Genomic DNA, 13,271 nt, shown 5'->3' on the forward strand with positions numbered 1-13,271 from the left:
ATTCGTGAATAAATAAATAATTTTTGAAAAAAAAAAAAACACAAAATTGGCGATACTTTTTGAACACACCTCGTACACCCTGTATACTTATAATGTATTTAAAATGTGTCCTTCAATGGGTAAATTTATTTACTCAATTCCACTTACTAATTTTAGTGCTAATTATGTGTAAGTATAAATAATTTGCTTCTGGCGAATTTATTCGAATACTTATCTGTGTTATTCGATACACGACAATGATGCTCATCAGAAAGAAGAAAGAAAGGGAAAGAAGGAAGAAAAAAAAGGAGAATAAGAAAGCTGGAATAATCTATTTACAGACGTCTAAAGGCGTTAAAGGTTTGCATTAGACTATACTTTGAATATGATTTAGGAAAATTGTCTGCAGTGGCTTTTCAAAATGAATTAAAATGCTCGTAAGCCCACTGCGATTTGATTGCTTTTGCTTCCCCCTCTCTTATTATTCTCTGAGCGTTTGCTTAAAATTTTTTCGTTCGAATCCTGATGATTTTTATGTATATTTTTAATAGGCGTAGTTACAAGGGAGAATCGTTTTTGAAGCTCCCGCTTGAGAACTTGGTGTATCTTCTTGGAGAAATTACTGACTCCTCCAAATCATACAACAAGTATGATTACAACAACACCCATAGCCTTCCACAAGGACAACAACAGCGAGAATAACAAGCAAAGGAAAAAATGAGTGAAGTTTCAAGGTAAAATTTGTTGGCATGTGTGATTGAACTATGCTGTATTAGCAGTATATTTTCCTACCATCTACTTACTCTGCTGGAGTACATACATATATAACTGTGCTGTATCAGCTGGCACTGATATGAAGTGGGAGCGCCATGAAAGTGCCAACAAGCACCAAATGTATGGAATAATTAGATTTTGCGACGCTGTCACACCTTGTGTGCGCTCAGTAGGAATTCGATATCGCCTTACATGTGTATATGTGCCAGTAAATTACCAACACTGCGTAACCGCTTTGCGGTCGCCTTATCTCTTTGGCTAAATAAAGCTTCGTATCAAATGTCGGCGGCTTTTAGGGGATATCTATAATGCTAAGATGGCTAACATCTCGAACTGGTGGAAATGAATGGTGGGTGTACTAAGCCAAATATTCATTTATGCAACACTCAGGCAGCGAACGAACGTGGCACCATCGTACGGTCTCCACTCTTTGTCTACCTGAAAAATATGCACTCAAAATTTTTGCGGTTATTTATTGTTGTCCTTTTCGCTTAGTTTGTAATAATTTTTTGGCGACTGTCAATTCAAGTGAAATAATCTGTTAGACATTTGCGAAGTAGAGTTTGGCGCGAAGTAGTATGTAAAAGAATCTGATAAATACGTAAAAAGCAAATCAGTAATAAAATCTGAAAACAGAAAACCGACAAACAGAAACCTAACTGTTATGGTGTAAAATTGGCGTAAAATCTTAAACTTGCGTGTTAAGCTACCGCGCTGCTTGCCAATTGACAAACAAAGCTGCTAATTATTATTTGGGTTCTTTGAGAAAAAAGTTAAAAATATTTCGGCTTATATCTGTGGGAGCAGAAAATGTGCGCTCTTTTTGCTTCCTATTTTTTTATCGAAGTGTGTTCTTGTAAGAAAAGGCGAAAAGGCAGGCGGAGGGGCATGTACACGCAAGTCTCATTTCTTGAAAAGTTAAGCACTCGAAAAAGCACAAAACTTTTGCAATAAAATACTGCGAAAACCAATATTTGCAGGAAGTTATGAAAAAACCGCAACGACAGTAAGTTGGAAAGAGTAAAATATTTAAGATATTATTTTATGGAAAAGTGGAAACAGATATTGTAATAAAATGTCTTAAATTTCTTAAAAGCTAGTTATATATAAAGATCGAATGCAGATTTTACAGAAAAATTATGGATAACTAGATATTCGTTGTGCGAAATCACTATAACTCAATAATGACACTTTATGGAATTGCTTTACTTTAACATTTAAAAGTTTTCCTTTCACTTTTAAACTAAATACCTCTATTGGCTCATTTACCAGAATTCCATTATATCTCCACCAATTTGTTTTCACGTTTGTTATCATCGCAGCTTATTTTACTCTCAAAATGTTAAGTATACGCCCTGACCTTAAGAATCTTAATAATTTATCTAATACAAAAGTATAAAATTGTGAAGGTCTACAACTTTGCTTCCGTCGTTTTCCAATAGATGTCTCTAGGGTCAAGCACTGGTGGATTAAATCGTTTTATGTCGATCTTGGACAGTTGTGTCAACATTCACCCAACAAAATATTTGTAGAGATCTGTTTGCATCCCAAACTTATTCTCAACTGAAAACGTGGCAAATTTGCTGCTTTTTCATTGATTTATTGTGTCTAAATGCTTAAGTAAATCAATATGATTACGACAATCTCTGACGGATTGCCTTAAAAAGGTAATCAATAAAATGACTAATAAATGCCTTGCTGGCAAGGTTTCTCCATTATATATATGTTTGCTTATTGAAAGCAACGGTATTTGCTTAACAAATCATTTGAGTGAATATCCATCTGAAAATTCAATTCCAGAAAAGCTTCTTCTTCCTTTCAGTCCATAGCATGTTGCACACAACAACAAACCAAATGGAGATTTTAGTAATTCTAGCAAAGCAGGTACACTTCTACTTCCTTGGGGATATTATATTTCACTTTGATGTTGTGCGCGACAGAGCAAATGATAATCCGAACAACTGTATATTTAACACTCAATCTCCTCAGCTCGACATTCTTGTTTGTGTTCGCTGACAAAAGGGATAATTACAATTCCATGTATGTTTATGTAGAAGATAAAGTCAAAGTGTGTCTGTAGATAGAGACTATTTGAAAGTAAGCAAATAGTAAGTGATAAAGTGAGCTTGAAGGGGAAAGTCTCAGCGCACAATATTGCTTCTGAATGTGAGACGGTACAAGCTCATGTTCTTAGTGTAGCATTAACTCAAGCATTTAAAAGCACATTTTATTCAACTATTCTACATATTGGTACATTACTTGTGGTTCGAGGCATCTTATACAAAATAATAGTTGGGAAGTGAGTTTCCATTACGTTTACTTATTTATATACCTGCAACTTCAATTCAGCTCCCGATGAATGCTGCATGATGTTATCTCACGTATTGTTCTTTGAGTGTTTAAGGGGAATTGGTAATCACAAAATTAGTAGGAATAGTTCATTATGTTATTTGCGTTCACTAAAGCAGTAAAGTAATATGTTAATTGATTGAGCTTTTGCACAAATACAAAGCATTCCTTCAACAGTCCGATTTTAATTGTTCAGTATGTATTGGACTTATAATAGGTTGTCAAAAAAGTCTTGCGGTATTTTTGCGGTATTTTTATTGAATTTTCAATTGTTCATAAAATTTTTTTTTGATGGCTCATGCCTCTTGACCGATGCTACGGCTGCTCTATGCCGGTCTCTTTCGACCAATTCAGCAATATTATCGCAATTTTCGACGACAGGCTTTCTGGAGCGTGGCGCATCTTCGACCACCTCTACACCAGAACGAAAGCGTTGAAACCATCGTTGTGCATTGGAAATGGAAACTGTATCGGGTCCATAAACCGCACAAATTTTATTGGTGGCCTGAGATGCATTTTTGGTTTTATCGTAGTAGTACTGTAAAATGTGCCGTATTTTCTTTTTATTTTGCTCCATGTTTGCAACGCTATAACTTACGAACGACTTAAAAGAAACGACAATCAAACACGTGTTAGCGCGTGAAATGAGCTTTCCAAAAAGGTATAGCGTGACCCGATGCGACTAATAAAACTAGAACTATGCGCTCTTAGCGCCAACTAGCGAAAATACCGCTTTAGACAACCTAATATGTTATACTTGTAGTAGTCCGATCTGAACAATTTCTTTGGAGATTGCATTATTGACCTTGGGAATTAGTCATGATGAATTTCTTGAAGATATTAAATGAAATAATTTTCATACAAACACTTGATTCTGATCACTCGTTCTCAAGGTCTAATATTGTTGTGATATCACACGATGTTGAATGCTATGCGTGGTAAGTGGCGCCGTCTTGTCTTAAACCAAATGTCGCCAAGTTTACGAGCTTTAGTTTCAGGCATAAAATTGTGGGCTACCATGGCGGAATACCGGTCGCTATTGACGTTTTCATTCTCACCGACATCATTTTTTGAAGAAAAATGGACCGAAGTTTCTATTTATGCAAAGTAGTAGAGAAACTGTTATAACATGTCTGCATTTGGGCAACTAAAGTTTGTCAACGCCAACAATACTTCACTCACTTGTTTTAATGAAGTGAGACCTAGTGCTTTAGCTGAAATTATAAATTTGCCTGCAATGTACCAAAATTAGAAAAACATGTTTAGCTGAAACGTACATTTGGCTAACTAATTTATGTTAGCAACTGCACTGCAATTTAAACCGGCTTAATTAACGCTTTGTCGACCGCAATACATGAGAGTCTATACAATAGTATTTCTACTTTTAACAGCCTTGAAGTTATTGTGCGCGTCGGATAATTCCAAGCAATAAAATGAAATACCCGAGCGAAAGTATTTCCAGCAAAAAGCACACTGTGGCACACAATTGCAATTAGCCTTAAGTGTTTGGACTTATAATGCGAGGCAGCAAAATCAGTCCAACTAGGAAAATAGATAGCCAAACACCTTACCAGTAATAATTAGACAGGTAATTAGTTCACTAAATGGTTGAAAAATTTACTTTTTTGACTGCTTGCTGGAAAAGAAAATCTTTCAAGCAACAAAACAGGAATTAAAGTCACACTCTTATTAATGCTTTAGCATCAGTATTATTTTTAAAGTTCTCATTACTTTTACCATTTTCCCAAAGTTCATGCCTTTTTTTTGAAAATTCCAAAATTTTGTTCAAAAATAGCTCATTTTTTAATTTACTTTATAAAAAATTTTAGATCAGTAAAATTCTGGAAAATTCACTTTCATCGGCCTTCTAACTGTACATAACCTCTCAACTTCTTCCTGTTTGAGTTCTGACCTATTTTTTGGTCTCCAAAGTAAAACTCTGCATTGCGAAATATCTACTTTCGACAAACAAAATAATTCGTATTACGAATAGTTGAATACCCTGGAGAAAAATAACCAGCGAAATTAAATATTTTTGTGAACAAAGCTCCTAAAAGGCAGCTATTTTAGATGCACCTATGCGTATGAGTGACTTTTTAAAAGTAGGAAATAAAAAGGTTCCAATTCTCCATTCCTTAGAAGTTGTAAATAGCTATTCATCTATAAATTTAACTAATCTTTTATTGTTCTAAACGTAACAAAAAACTAAAATATACCTATGTGCCTAGATGTTCTTTAAAATTTCTTTAACAATTTCACACTAAATTTGCTTAACAAAGCAGGTTCAAACAATCGATCCGAATACTAATAAAATATTTGGATTATTTGTTTTTTATTGTTTGTACTCCATTATTCTGCAATTTTTTATATGAGCTGTGCTTCGCAACATCAAATTAGCTGTAAATTTACCATAGTGAGGGTGTAGCCGTTGACTTCACCGCACATACCGCGGTGAATTATTGCCTCTGATTTTCGTTTCTTATTCCTTTTCGTAGCGCGTATTTATAAATCCTTATTTTATTTTAAGCCGGTTTCGTATGCAAATACGCCACTATGCTGCGGAACACTAGTTATATTTTGCACGTTCCCGCTCCATTCGATCTTTGGTTTGTATGTGAGAGTTTCCACGCAAGCAATGCAGCGGTTTTGTGAACTTTTGACCATAGCTTTTGTTGTCATTCTGGAAAATTTACGATATACAGCTTTTAGAGTTTCCATGGCAATCGATCTGAAATTCTACTTCCGTCCCTTTAGCAGCAAATTCATTTGTCGGCACCGCCGCTATCGAACCACAATGGTATAGCAAAGCTGTCATCCAAACTGACCGATCAAACTCAAGTTTTTGTATTAAAAACTTTTATTTTTAACTAGATCGGACCACTTATTGCTGCGGTCAAACAAACCGTTCAAAATCGGAAAAAATGATCTTTTCCTCTCTTCTGTCATTTACGATAGAATTGGAGCTACATGGGAGCGCAGATACTATTACATAAAGATGGAGTGATTGTCTGTTGACACTTAAAGTAATCAAGCTCCCGATAAATGTGATTGATAGTGAAGTGGTTATAAAAGTTGACCGTAATTAGGGAGTGTTGGAACAATATAATGGTATGCTGTTAAGAATACACGTATAACTATTTAGTATTGTAATCGCGTTTCCGGTTGCAGTACACATGCAAATGTGCGGAAATAACGGCATTTGTGATTTTATAGGAATGTATGGGCATATAATATATATTAGAAATGCACCAAATCACTTACTGCTCTAGCAGTTTTTGCTGACCAGAAATGGCTCTTTGTTATTTTGTTGGGCGCTAATAAGCTCGCGCGGCTGCATACTAATTTTGTCGCGTGAAAGCTGAACGCAGTGCTAGCAAATTAAAATCCAACACATACAAGCTTGCCGGCTGACGTATCTAGACAATGTTCCGCGGGGTCAAAAATGTCACCAATACAAATGTAATTTTACTCCGTCCAACATATTATATCTGCACGGCACATTTATATTTACTATCTCTATTTCTCGCTATAAGTGTATCTTAATTTTATTTGAATATTTTATTTACACTTGCATGGATTAGAGCATACATGTGCAACGGAACAGCACACTTTGTTTGTATGCATCATATAATTTTATTGTTGTGAAAAATTGGTAGAATTAAATTCATAGTACATCGACACAAATACTGTGCTTCAGGGCGTATACGTAACCAGCGCCATCAGATTAGATTGCATTCAGGTCGGTTAAAAATTATTTGTGATTCGAAATGTAGTTACAGAGATTGTAAGTTTATTGAAATAACTAAATTCATTATGCAATGGAAATAATATTGCAAATTAGATTTATTTCATTCGGAAAATATTTATTGTTTTATAAGTTTAAGCTTTATATACAATTATATAAATATTATATGAAATAATTTTTTTTTTAAGTATAATAGAGTTGTTGTAGCATTTTGATCCACTGAGATAACATAATATAAACTAAGAAACCGTTTATATAGCGATACTCAATTTTCTGCCTGGGTATGTGGAAAAAATAATAGAGAGCTAGGCATGGTGCATGTTCATACACCCTAACAAATATAGGCTAATAAATTTTAATATAACTGAAGTTTATATTTGAATCATACAACATTTGCGCCATTAATAAGAAAGGAAAGTCTGAGTTAGGTTGTAACCAAACATTTTATACTCTCGCAATTTGCAAAGACTAAAGCTTGAGGTTATGTGCATGTTTATTTACAAAAATATTATGAAACAATTCTATATGCATCGCTCAAGAAAATTAAATGGATTCTATTGAAGTTTGGAATATTCTAAGTGGTAGACTAAATTTCATTACTTTATTTTGCTTGTGCGAAATATTATATTAAGATCAACCTCATCAACTCAAATGTTGTATAACTTATGTTATGAAAACTGCAAACTAACATTCAACCAACCGTAACCGAATTCTTGAAGAAACTTCCTATTAATGTCGTAAGTATTCTAGGAAATGAGTTTCCACACTGTCATGAGGTTATAAGTAAAGCGAATTGCATAATCAGTCTATTTGATTGAAAGTGATTCTCAGAAAAACATATATCGCGGCATATATGTATTTTTTATATGTCCCACACTTTATCCATCCTGTTAAATTGTTCCGCTTAGTCTTCATATAACCGTTAAGTGATTTATGCCTGCAACACGAGCCGTTCCCTTCAATTTATTGTTGTTGCCTGCCCAGTTCTCATCACAGCAAGTCCTATAAATTTGGACACTAGCTGAATACAAAAAGCAACAGTGACATGTCTATACAAAAGTATATGCACTTATTAATATATATTGCTCCTCGCTTAAATGAACAAAAACGCAAATGCGGCAGTTTTTCGGCGTGGAAATTTCCAAAGCTATAAAATTGCTTACCAAGTAAATTTCCATTAAAAAAAAAATGCATGCAAATGACTGTTTAAACATTGTTTATCTCTAATTTATTTTAAATCCAGTTTGGAAATTTACGTAGAACGATTTATTTATATTAAAATCTTTGACTGGACAAATATCTGTACACAGTTTTTTTAAACCTTTTTTTAAACCTCTACATTTACTATACGCATGTGGAGTTTATAAAAGAGGCTGAAAATTTATTTTAAAGCCTTTTAGAAACACAATTTTTTAGAACAAATGATAATATAGTGATAGAAAAAGGGACCCATCATCAAAAAGAATTTTTAAAATTACAAGCCTTTCGCTTTTCAACGAAAAGTCAAAAAATTTTCTTTCCGATGAAGTGAGCATAACATAATCCGTAAGGAGAGCTTATGTTAAATGGGCGATCTAAATAGGAATCTCACTTGGACAGCTTATAAAAACGGCAATTTTTGGTACTTAAAACTTCTTTAAAATGTATATAAAAACCGTCATAATTCAATAAACGCATTTAGCCGAAGAAAATTTATTGAGACCATGAATGACAGTTTCGGCTATATCTCCTGATTCCCTGAAGGTACGACTACGGAATTATTTCAACCGCAGTCTTACAAAAGCTAGAAAATGGAGGAGAAGGGACCTGTGTCCATCTGGCTACAATTTTGACAATATGCGTGAATTTTGAACCTTAGAGCTTGAATTCCTATTCGACAATATCCAGTAAGAACTTTTGCGATTGGGTCAAAAAACATTTGTAATGCAAGTAGCTCAGTAGATCTCCTACATACTCCAGGCAAGAGAGATTTCGAAGACGCACAGAAGTTGCTCAACCAACGCTTGCTGTCTCCCCTCTTGCTAAGCTAACAAATAGTTTTTCTACAGCAGTATAAGGCAGCTAATGAGTTCTTTGTTCTTTGCTCTGCTCAATACTTGGCTACCATGAAAGTTTTCTTTCAAGAATTAACCCCAAGTATTTCACCTTATCAACAGGTGTAAGTCTCTAAATAAAGGAAGATTGGCGTCTGCGCTTTTTACTTGGGTTAGCTCTTTTCGTTTTAACATAAGAGCAACGTAGGCACCCCAGGCTGTCACCTGGTTATGTGCAATGATTGCAACTTGATGAATATTGGTAGTGAAGAAATATTTTGTATAATTGGAAATTATATTTTATTATTAAAGAAATTTCTTTCATTTAAGTAGGTGCTAGCGAAATGATTGCAAAAGTTAGAGAATGTTGGCCATTTTTTGTGATTTATTTATTAGAATATGTATAGTGCAAACACACAAATAATAGGTTGTCAAAAAAGTCTTGCGGTATTTTCGCTAGTTTTCGCTGAGAGCGCGTAGTTCTTGTTTTGTTTTTAGTTTTTTTTGCTGACTTTCTTATTTTTCTGATTTAAAACATTTTATGAATGTTAAAAGAATTAACATACAAATAATTTGGTACAGTCTACCATCCCAATTTAAAAGACATAGAATTTCGAAAAGGGAATTCAATAACAGTTCTCGGTAGCTATAAAATAATTTTTTAAAGAATGATATGAAAATGTTGCCAAAGCATTTCTGCGAGCCTTTAAAATCCCGCGGTCAATTGCGCGTATACTCATGCAAACGGCGGAGAATAGAAAACTTTTCGATGAAACAATTTCGCAAACAATCGTAAATATTGATTTGCTTAAGCGCTTTCGATTGCTTTATGTGAGTTTGTGAATCAGTCTATGGCCTTGCGGTCATAATTCGTAGCAGATAAGCTTGGGCGACAATTTGGAAACAACCGCCTACGACAAAAGAAACATAGAATAAGGATAAAAGGAAAGAAGGTAATAAACAAATATTCAACAACAAAGAAAGAATTGGTAATTTGCCGCACGCCAAAGGGCACTGATTTGCTTTCCTCTCCGTTTGTCTACTGTCACCTTATTCCTGTTTTTTGAATACTTTTTATTAGTCAAATGGAAACCCATCCGCAGACGGCGGTGCAAGAGAAGTGCGTTAGCTAAAATATGGATGGAAAAATGTTCAAAGGAGGATATTTAGTGAACCGTTGAAACCAAAAAGCCATATCCTCAGCTTAGAAACTACGACCCTTTGTGCAAGTACGTCACAAAGTAACTGTTGCACTTTTGAAGTTCTGCAAAAACAGCCTTGTTTGGATGCAAAGATTTATTAGCATGTAAATAATCTATAAAGCACCGGAAATTGTTTTCAAATTTTTTCACACAGTAAAGGCTATTCGCACGCATATTTAAATGTTTGTTTTTTAGTTCTTTAGCGTTCATAATAAAAGCAAACCGAAAGAAAAAAATTAACAAATAAGTGTCTTATAAAAAAAGACAGGAAATTTCAAGCAAAAATGGTGAATCCAGCAAGTTAAACATTTAAAATTCTGAGACGCTTATCATAACAAACATGCATAGTTATTTAATAATTCCCCAACGCCTTTTCTCCGCTACTAAAAACATAAATATTTTGCTGCGTATATCACTGCAGAGGATTGGAGTTTCTGGGTAGCTGTTTACCACTTTTATTTATTTTGCGCTATTTAAGCTAGTTGCGTACTGGGCTCCCTTTTGATCATTTCTAGCGGACACGGTATTCTCTCTACCTCGGATTAGTATGGAGAGGCTACTGGCTGTCAGTATAAATGGTTGCCTTCTGTATATATCTTTCTGTAGTTGTTCAATAGACTTTCAAAGGCCAGCTGAGTTTGGTCCGCGGAAAAATAGAGAAAAATCTAGCTTCTCAGAGTATACCACTGTTCCTACACAGCAATTCAATATCAATCGGTATAGATTGAGATAGTATTCTTCGCTTTCTTTCTTCTGATTTATTTAGACTAGTCTCGTGCTGGCTCAAAATTTTGCCATGTAGCTACATGTAAAGAAATGTAAGTAAATTAGATGTTGGTTTTTCTTTTCAACTAAATACTCTTAAGCGCAAAATTCCTCTAAAGTTCCAGTGCAATGTGTGGTAACGATGATGAGAAAGAAATTGGATGTCTAAAACTCACTGCAAATAGTGAAAAGGAGAAATAATAACATATATTTTCTAAGATATAGATTTTCTAATAATAAAAATTTTATATTAATAAACATTTGTGCGTTATGGGCAAGGATTGCTACAGTGCTAATCACTTAATTTTTTTTTTTTTTAATTAAAAGCTGGTTGTGAGCTTACATATATGTAGTAAGTGTACGAATACTTATTTAAAAAAAAAAAATTAAATGACTAGCACTGTAGCACCCCTTGCCCATTTATAGTATTTGTAAGTGCATAAACATCATTAATTTCAACTATCGAAAGGGTCGTGAACTCAGCAAAACACTAAAAGCAAATTGAAGTAAAGCAAATATTTGCAAGTGAGGCTTCAACAATTAGCTTTATTTTCGTTGGCATAAATTTTGTTCTAGTCTAGACTGTTGGCCAAGTTAGCAGCTTAAGAGTAGTTAAAGTTAATTACTCAGTGGTAATAAAGATCTAACCATAACAAAATTTAACAATATGAATTCACCAATGTAAACAACCACTTATAAACAAACACATATTAGATGGTGTGCTTATATTTCCATATAGGGAGACGAATTGTTGGTGTAACTGGTGTTGGGCTGCCGCTCAATTGACTTCACTCATATAAGCTCACCAGCATCAATGTGTATGTCTGTTTAATTAGTCAAACTAAGTTTATGTAGATGTTGCAGTATGTATAAATAACTGTAATTGTTGTTAGCAATCTTTAGCACTTGACTTGACCACTGTAAAGCCTCACTTGTGTGGGTTTAAATATGGCTGAAGTTTGCACCTTTGAAAATTTGTGTTGAGAATCAGCACATACAAAGTGCACCGACAACTTGTACAAGATGCATTCCAAAATATTTTATTGCAAATAGTCTCCATCTGCTTCAATACAGCTTTTTTCACGGTCCAAGAGCATGTCGAACGACTGTTTTAGCTCGTTTGCCGGTATGGCTGCCAGTATGCCGGTGCAAGCCTTTTGAATGGCCTCAACGTCTGAATAATGCATTCCATTCACTGGTAAATGCATTTTTCCCAAGTGGAAGAAGTCGCACGGTGCCATATCAGGTGAATTTGGGGAGTAGTTAATGGTTAAAATGTGATTTTTGGTGAAATAATCGTCCTTCGAATGTTGGATTCTTAGCAATTCTTGGTCGTCAGTCAATTTGTGCGGGAACAAATCGGTGATTGATTGGCCCACATGTTGATCGTCATTTATGTTCTCACGACCATTTTAAAAACGTTGAAACAACTCGTGTACTCTGTTGCGGGATAGGCAATCATCGCCATAAACTTGTTTCATCAATTGAAACGTTCGGTAAAAGTGTCACCAAATTTTAAAACAAAATTTAATATTGACTCTTTGTTCGAAGCTCACCTTCGCACTGATAACACAAACATACTGACACTTAAAACGCAATAACTGCACTTCAAATCAATGCATTATCATGAAATTCTCATGGACAATAGATAAAGATAGCAGATTCTAACGCACCAATAGACGACGCCACCAGGGGGCGCTAGATTCAAAAAGTTTACTTTGGAAGCGCCTTGTAGTAGCGGTAAAGTAACTAAAAGTTGGTTGTCAAGTCAGTACCACCACTGTTGTTGTTTCATATAAAAGTATTTCGTTTTTTTCTTATTGCAGTTAATTCCAGCTAATAAAATAAGAAGATTGCAAACTGAATGCGTTGACTTACTCTATAATGATATAATAGCTTGGTAGAGCTTACAATTTTTAACTTTTTAATAAAAGTTCATTTTGATTTGAGTAAAAATCGCGCTTTAACATAAACCGAAATATTGGATAGTCGAAAAAGTCTTTTCGTATTTTGTCAATAGATGCCGTTGCAGTCGTATCAACCACATTGTGTCATACTGTATAGTGTTGGAAAGGTGAGCTTTTAGGCTTCATTTAAAAAAAAAAAAAAAAATTAAATTCGGGGAAGACGAGGTGCTGGAATATTTTCTATGCAAACGCCTTCAGCAGGATGAGACGGTAAATATTTTATGACTTCCAATGCTACAACTTGAAGGATATTGGACAACTGGGATAGAGAGAAATAGATAACTGATTTACATTCATCCTCAACGCCAGGTTGGGTGTTACTGACTGGTTTGTTAGTGTGAAGTTAATTGATATCCGGGCAGCAACCATACGAACCCAATCGGTGAACTCAGTGAACTGAGGCATCAGCCTATGCAGCAAGGCGAGCAACAATGACAGCCAAAAGCTGCAGCACGAC

Source organism: Bactrocera latifrons, unplaced genomic scaffold (assembly GCF_001853355.1).
Source record: "Bactrocera latifrons isolate USDA-ARS-PBARC rearing strain unplaced genomic scaffold, ASM185335v1 scaffold_3, whole genome shotgun sequence".
NCBI classification, from domain to species: Eukaryota; Metazoa; Arthropoda; class Insecta; order Diptera; family Tephritidae; genus Bactrocera; species Bactrocera latifrons.